Source organism: Pinus tabuliformis, chromosome 8 (genome assembly GCF_031772625.1).
Source record: "Pinus tabuliformis cultivar Carrire ecotype Pingquan chromosome 8, CPIR1, whole genome shotgun sequence".
Taxonomy (NCBI): Eukaryota; Viridiplantae; Streptophyta; class Pinopsida; order Pinales; family Pinaceae; genus Pinus; species Pinus tabuliformis.
The window spans coordinates 1,617,264,549-1,617,273,711 of NC_142294.1; positions in this window are offsets into that span (position 1 = coordinate 1,617,264,549).

Sequence of the window (9,163 nt, forward strand, 5' to 3'; positions counted from 1 at the left end):
AGTCTTTATAAATCTTTGTAAAGCTAATTTTTGAGTTTGAGAGACTCATTCTACAACCTACTATGAAGGTGATGTGTAAAAATATTCTCTAAATAGAAAAGCAATAATATATATATATATATATATATATATACTATGCATATTTAATTAGTTGTCCATATAACCTAATATAATTCCATGCAAAGTAAGTAAAAGTAAAATAAATATATGAGTAAGATGTTTAAACATTATATTTTTGAAAATATATCTATATATAAAAAAAATTGTTAAAATATTATTTTAATGATTAAAAAAAATTCGGAAAGATCACATCTAATAAATGATGTATGAAATAAAATATCAATATGAGTTATCAATAATATATTTTAATATGAAATAATATTGAATTATTAACCAAAAAACCATATATTAATAAAAAACACCCAATTTAATATAAATCTCTCAATACATAATTATATACTCTCTATAACATATAAAAATATAATTTAAACAATAAAAAATACATATTATTTTTTTATCTAAAATAAATTTGCACAGGAAAAATAATTTTTAAATCTATATTTAAAATAAATTTATACTAATAATAAATACAAAATAAATAAAATATTAAAAAAATGATTTGAAGACCTGAATTTTACTCCTTCCGTCTTGTATTACAAAAGCCTTCTATTTATTAGCGATTTGGTTGTGACCGTAAATGTTACTCATTAAGCTAGTAGCCAAAACGGCAACCTGCTGGCGAATTGGTTTTTTCAATGATTCACAAAGTAATCGGGATGATTTTGTTTCTTTTCAAGGTTAATATGATGGACGTATTTGTTTAGTACTCTTTTTTTTATCTGTGCTATTTGATGTATCTAGATTTTTTATGTTTATATACTGTCTAAATATAGAAAGAAGAAAGAAATTATTTTAATTTCGACGAGGTTAAAAATAGTATATGAGACAGATTGCTTCTTCATCTGCTTGATGTATATATCTGGTTATTTTAATAAGGTTTGCAAGAATACCTAATTTAGATATTTTTTTATGATGACATAGGTACATGAAATTGATATAATGTATATGATTCATTTGATAATATAAATATGCTTTTTTGGTACTGTGAGGAAAAATATATATATATATATATATATATATTAAAAATATTTTATTTTAAAATAAGGTAGTTGAAATTTTAATTCTTTAAATGTTAAAAATATGTAAATATTAAAATTATAAATGTTTTATTTTGAAATAAAGTAGTTGAAATTTTAATTTATTAAATGTTAAAACTATGTACTAGTTAAATAGTTCAAATTTATTATATTTGAAATATTCTCAGTAATATTCAAAATCAGATCAGATGGGTGAAATTAGCATTTTCGTTTCAAATATTCCCCGTAATTATTCAAAATCAGATGGCTGAAATTAGCTCTTTCGAAACTTAACGAACTCAATTTTCAGTTTCAAACCTCTATTTACTACGCGCGGCTGTCGTCGTCATATCACCAGCTCAGCTACGTGTGGCCATCGTCGTCGTTCTATACAAAATCCTCTGACGTGGTATCCATGAGTTACGTGGAACAGCAGGGCCAAGGGCTTGTGCTTTGTCTGCTAATTTTCTGCCGAAGGTTTTGATTTGTTGTTTAAATTTCAAATTATAATGGTGTTAAGAGGATTTTATTTTTTATTAATAAAAATAATTAATTATCTATAAAATAAATTTTAATAAATAAATAAATATATATATTTTTATTTTTATTTTATTAATTTTTTTAGAATATATATAATTTTGTGGTAATATAAAAAATCATTATTATAATTTTGTTAGAATTTATGAATTATATCAATAGTGTTTTAGTGATTTAATTATATATTTGTGAGTAAATGGAAGAGTGTAAATGGTCTAAGGTTGTCTTTAATGATATATCGTGCAAAAAAAAATTAGATGTGGCAAGATAACAAATGGTTTAATAAAGGGTTATTTGATTAAACATGTGTCACACAAACAATAAAGAGAAAAAACTTTTGTTATGGATAAGTTCCACAAGTGTACTTGAGATAAGGAGCTAGGGAGAGAAAAATTGCTATATTGAAGAGTTTAATCCCACTCATAATTCTTGGAGAGTCAAAATTCTTATTTCTCAATTAAGGACTAATTCTCATCAACTCTGTTGTCTAACGAGGCACTCAAAAATGCCAAAAGAAGTCTGGGAAGAAATAGTGTGTATTTTTTGCTCTTCTGAAAAATTGGAAACAGAAATGCATTTTATTTTAGAATGTGAAGCCTTTAGAATGTGAAGCCTTAAAAAATCACAGAGAAAATTATGTTTTTTTTTTGTTGATAAGTGGGTGAATCCTGAAAATCACTCTTATCCTGTGGCTGAGAGGCCACGACTCAGGGGCATCTAAGCCGTCAAAGTCACCCGGGGATCGCACCCGGCCTGAGCCGCACCAGTGGAAACCATGCTGGATTTTTTGGTATCGGCGAGACTAGAACCAGTGACCTTTTCATACGGAGTGCCTTAACAGCGCGCTCCTTCACCAACTGTTCTATATCTCTTTGATACTTGACAGCAAGCTCTTGGGATAATTTATTCACTGAAATTTTTTCACGAATCTGAAAGAATTTATTGTGAAACTTCACAAGAAAAACACCAAATACAAAAATCAAATGACTAAACAGTCCGTCCTATAAACTATCTTTAACTTCATAAACCTTAAAATAATTCCTCCTCTCCTCTTTGATTTTGCATACATTTATTTTTATTTTTTTCTATGGAGTAGCACAAAAGCAAAACGCTGACCACGAGAAGAGGATGGTGCGTAGTCCAGCGAAAAGCGAAATCCTTTCTGCAGTTTGATTTGAAAAGCGCAAAAGCTAAAGCTGTGGAGCGTGGAGAAGGAAATAGCCGTTGAAGTTTGAGTTCAGATCCGATGGAGCGTTGTAATCGAACTATATAACACAACCTACCTGCTTTCACACCCTATCATACTCGGCCCTCTAACACCTTTTGGGTAAATTTTTCGGCCTCGCTGCCCCGCCTTCATGCCGTTGTCAGTCCTGCGTCCCGTCCTGGGTCTCTTCCCCAAACTATTTTTCGAGCAAGGGAGCGCCCTGCAAGTTTTCTTTTAACCTGAATGTTTATTATTTGTCCAGATTCTCATGGGCTAGCCATAAAGGGAGGGCCTTGCAAGTTTTCTCTTAACCGGAATGTTTATGCCGATAGGAAGGCATATGCTTTCCTGTCTCTCCTATTGGAGTTGGCATTTTAATCATTTTCTTAATTAATCTTCTTTTATTGGAGTTGGACATTTTAATCATTTTCTTAATTAATTTTTTTGATCGGATGGCCTTCAGTGTATTTTCATGGTTGCCACTATATCAATGAATAGAATTCACACCACTAACTTACTTGCATGTCTAAATCACTATAGCTCTGGTTGATAACCACATATGTTCATTAGTAAGAAATGTATTTAAAAAAATTATAAAATATATATTCAAACCAGCATTGATTCTAAAAGTTATGTTTGTTTACATTCTTAAACTTATGCCTCTTCAACCATTTTCCAAGTATTTTTTCCGCACTGAGAAATATATTTAAAACAAATTATAAAATATATATTCAAACTCACATTAATTCTAAAACGTATGTCTATTCACATTCTTAAACTTATGCCTCTTCAACCATTTGCCAAGTGTTTTTTTCCAGTCCATTAGCTAAACTGAGTGGTTTCCTATGCGTTACTAATTCCCTCACCCATTTCATGGTTAACTGGTTGCATTACACGCTGAAGAAATTTTAATTTGTTTGATCCGCTGAAGAAATTTTAATTTGTTTAAATTTTAAATTTCAACGCTGCTTTACAAAGATAATTATAAATCGCAGTTATAACGATATATTTGAATGCAAAGAAGTAAGTCATTACAACATAAATTTGAGATGCCATATTAGATCACATCGTTTTAGGTTTTTGAAAGCTCTAACAGTCAAGACTGTTCAGAACCAAAGTCGAAGTAAGGATGGGATAAAGCCTCGCTGGCTGAAATTCTCTTTGAAGGATCGTATAGAAGCATTTTCTGCATAGAAAAATCATAGTAAGACATTTTAATATAGTTTGTTTAATTCTAATATTCTAAATTGACAATATTTATAAATTTGAGAGGAGTACTTACAAATAATAAATCTAAGCCACATTCATCTAAATTAGGGATTTTATCCAGGATATACATTGATTTGATAATAATAATTTTTAATTTAATATACATTGGTTTTATAAAAAAATACAATGTTTTAATGGACATTGGTTTTAATACAAAACATAGGTTTAATTTTATTATTTCAAAATTTGTAATCTAATATATTGCAATTTCAAAATTTATAATAAGGTGCTAATTTTTTTTATTAAAGTGGTTTCATAGTTTTTTAGTTATAAAAAAATAATGTGGAATTTGATATACATTGGTTTGATAATAATAATTTTTAATTTAATATACATTGATTTTATAAACAAATACAATGTTTTAATGGACATTGATTTTAATACAAAACATTGCTTTAACCTATAATGGTTCCAAATCATTTTAATAGAATCCCTTTTTAGTCTTTAAGACCCTCATCAATACAATAATGTGTAGTTTAACATACATTACTTTTACATAATAATTTGTAATCAATACAATATTGTGTAGTTCAATGTACATTACCTTTATACAATAATTTGTAATTTAATATAATATAAAATGATTTAATATAAAACGTTGTTTTAATATATAATGATTTTATATGTTACTTTGTAATTTATGTGATTTAATATATAGTGATTCATCTATTATGAATGTTATAAATAATAATTTAATTAATGTGTTTAGTAATAAAAATTAATGTTAGATCTTAGACTTCTGAGATCCATATTGATAATAAGGTTGTCTTTGGGATTAATCACATTGTAGAGATTTGGTCTACGTTTCGAACCAACTAATGTGGTTCATCCTCACCACAAATCACATTTGTTGGATGTTTCACACCATTTGTTGTGAGGATCAACCACATTAGTTGGTTCAAAAAATCGATCAAATTTCTACAATGTGATTAATCCGAAAAACAACCTTATTATCAATAAAAATTAAATAACATATTAATTTTTTGATAATTACTTTAATAATACAATGCATTAATATATTAATATTTCATATTTCATATATTGTAGGTTTGAAGTTGAGATTTGGTACAATTGACATATTCTATTTTCTATCTTTCAAATCAATCTAGGATAAAAAAATCTTAAGGGAAATATTGTAAAGAAAACCATATAAATATATGAAATGGAATAGAAATAAATATGGAGGAGATACATTTTTTTTAGCCCCACTATTTATACTTATTATAACACTAGGGTTTTGGACATTTATTTTAATACAAAACATAGGTTTAATTTTATTATTTCAAAATTTGTAATCTAATATATTGCAATTTCAAAATTTAATTTAAGGTGCTAATTTTTTTTATTAAAGTGGTTTCATAGTTTTTTAGTTATAAAAAAATAATGTGGAATTTGATATACATTGATTTGATAATAATAATTTTTAATTTAATATACATTGATTTTATAAACAAATACAATGTTTTAATGGACATTGATTTTAATACAAAACATTGCTTTAACCTATAATGGTTCCAAATCATTTTAATAGAATCCATTTTTAGTCTTTAACACCCTCATCAATACAATAATGTGTAGTTTAACATACATTACTTTTACATAATAATTTGTAATCAATACAATATTGTGTAGTTCAATGTACATTACTTTTATATGATAATTTTTAATTTAACATAATATAAAATGATTTAATGCAAAACATCGTTTTAATATCTAATTATTTTATATGTTACTTTGTAATTTATGTGATTCAATATATAGTGATTCATCCATTATAAATAATAATTTAATTAATGTCAAAGATTGTCTTGATATGAAAATAAATCATGGTTTCAACATTGAATTGTGACAATAATTGTCTCTATATGGATATCAACCATGGTCAACCATGTTTATTTTAAGGTTTATAATATTCATGTTAGGGTTTATATACATTGGGTTTATAAACTTTATACCTTAGGTTTATTATTCCCTTGGGTTTATAATATCATTCTCTTAGGTTTATTGATGTAAGTGTTCATATTCCTAGGGTTGAATATTATTCAACAATGTTCAACCATGGTCAACTACGGTCAACCATGGTTTAATGTCACATTGTGACAAGGATTGTCTCAATATGCAAATCAACTATGATCAACCATGTTTATTTTAGTATTTTTAATATTTATATTAGGGATTTTATATCTTGGGTTTATAATATTTGTTCCTCGGGTTTAATATCATTCATAATCCCTTGTGGTTTTAGTATTAATCCATTGGGTTTATTGTTCCTTCTTGCTTATAATATCAATCGCTTGGGTTTATTATTCCCCGGTTAACCATGGTTTATTATGATGTCAACCATGGTCCAACATGGAATTGTGATAAGGATTGTCTCTATATTTAAATCAACCATGGTCAACCATGTTTATTTTAGGGTTTATAATATTCATGTTAGGGTTTATACACCGTGGGTTTATAATTTTTATACCTTAGGTTTATTATTCCCTTGGGTTTATAATACCAATCGATTGGGTTTATTGATGTAAGCGTTTATATTCCGAGGGTTTTAATATTATTCAACAATGGTCAACCATGTTCAAGAATGGTCAACCATGGTCCAATGTTGCATTGTGACAAGGATTTTATTATTTTTAATATTTATCTTAGGGTTTTTATACCTTGGGTTTATAATATTAGACCCTTGGGATTAATATTATTCCCTTAGGTTCATAATCCCTTGGTGTTTTAGTATTAATCCCTTGGGTTTATTGTTCCTTCTCGCTTATAATATCAATCGCTTGGCATTATTATTCCCTGGTCAACCATTGTTGATTATGATGTCAACCATGGTCAACCATGGCCCAACATGGAATTGTGATAAGGATTGTCTCAATATGAAAATAAAAGATGGCCAATCATGTTTATTTTAGTTTTTATAATATTTATCTTAGGGTTTATATACGTTGTGTTTATAATATTAGTCCCTTGAATTTAATATTATTCCCTTTGGTTCATAATCACTTGGGATTTTAGTATTAATCCCTTGGGTTTATAATATAAATCCATTCAATTTATAATATTAATCATTATCAACCATGGTCAAACAAGGTTGGATATGGAAATCAAGCATGGTCAACCATGGTCTAACGTTGCGTTTGACAATGATTGTCTCGATCTAAAAATCAATCATGGTCAACCATGGTTGACCAAGGGCCAATGTTGCATATTTGTGACAAGGATTGTCTCTATATGGAAAACAACATAATCAACCATGGTCAACCATGGTCAACCATGTTTATTTTAGGGTTTATAATATTGATGTTAGGGGTTATATACCTTGGGTTTATAATTGTTATCCCTTAGGTTTATCATTCCCTTGGGTTTATAATACAAATCCCTTGGGTTTATTGACCTAAGGGTTCATATTCCTAGGGTTTAATCATATTCAACAATGGTTAACCATAATAAACCATGGTCAACCATGGTCCAATGTCACATTGTGACAAGGATTGTCTCAATATGAAAAATAACCATGCTCAACCATGTTTATTTTAGTATTTTTAATATTTATCTTAGGGTTTTTATACCTTGGGTTTATAATATTAGTCCCTTGGGTTTAATATTATTCCTTTAGGTTCATAATCCCTTGGGGTTTAAGTATTAATCCCTTGGGTTAATTATTCCTTCTGGTTTATAATATCAATCCGTTGGGTTTATTATTCCCTTAGGTTTACAATATCAATCAAGGTCAACCATTGTCAACTATGGTGAGTCATGGGGTTTTAGTATTAATCCCTTAGGATTATAGTTGGGTTTACCAATGTTGGGTTTATAATATTAGTCACTTGAGTTTAATAATATTCCCTTGGGTTCATAATCCCTTGGGGTTTTAGTATTAATTCCTTGGGTTCATAATATCAATTCCTTAGGATTATAATATCAATCATGGTCAACCATGGTCAACCATAACCAACCATGGTCAACTTTGGTCAATCATCGTCCGATCTCGCATTATGAAACAAATTGTCTCTACTTAGGGTTTATATACCTTGGGTTTATAATATTAGTCCCTTGGGTTTAATATAATTCCCTTAGGTTCATAATCCCTTGGGGTTTTAGTATTAATCCCTTGGGTTTATTGTTCCTTTGGGTTTATAGTATCAATCGCTTGGGTTTATTATTCCCTAGTCAACCATGGTTTATTATGATGGCAACCATGGTCAACCATGGTCCAAAATGGAATTGTGATAAGGATTAGCTCAATATGAAAATCAACGATGGTCAATCATGTTTATTATAATGTTTATACTATTTATCTTAGGGTTTATATACATTGGGTTTATAATATTAGTCCCTTGGGTTTGATATTATTCCCTTGGGTTCATTATCCCTTGGGGTTTTAGTATTACTCCCTTGGGTTTATTATTCCCTTAGGTTTATAATATCAATCATGGTCAACCATTGTTAATCATAGCCAACCATGGTCAACCATCATTGAATGTCGCATTGTGACAAGGATTGTCTCACCATGAAAATAAACCATATTTATTTTAGTGTCTATAATATTTTATTTCGGTTTACCAATGTTGGGTTTATAATATTAGTCCCTTGGGTTTAAAATTATTCCCTTGGGTTCATAATCCCTTGGGGTTTTAGTATTAATCCATTGGGTTTATGTTTCCCTTGGGTTCATAATAACAATCCCTTGGGTTTATAACATCAATGATGGTCAACCATGGTCATCCATAACCAATGATGGTCAAATGTGGTCAATCATGGTCGGATCTCACATTATGAAAAAAATTATCTCCACTTAGGGTTTATATAGCTTGGGTTTATAATATTAGTCCCTTGGGGTTAATATTATTCCCTTAGGTTCATAATCCCTTGGGGTTTTAATATTAATCCCTTGGTTTTATTGTTCCTTTGGGTTTATAATATCAATTGCTTGGGTTTATTATTCCCCAGTTAACCATGGTTTATTATGATGTCAACCATGGTCCAACATGGAATTGTGATAAGGATTGTCTCA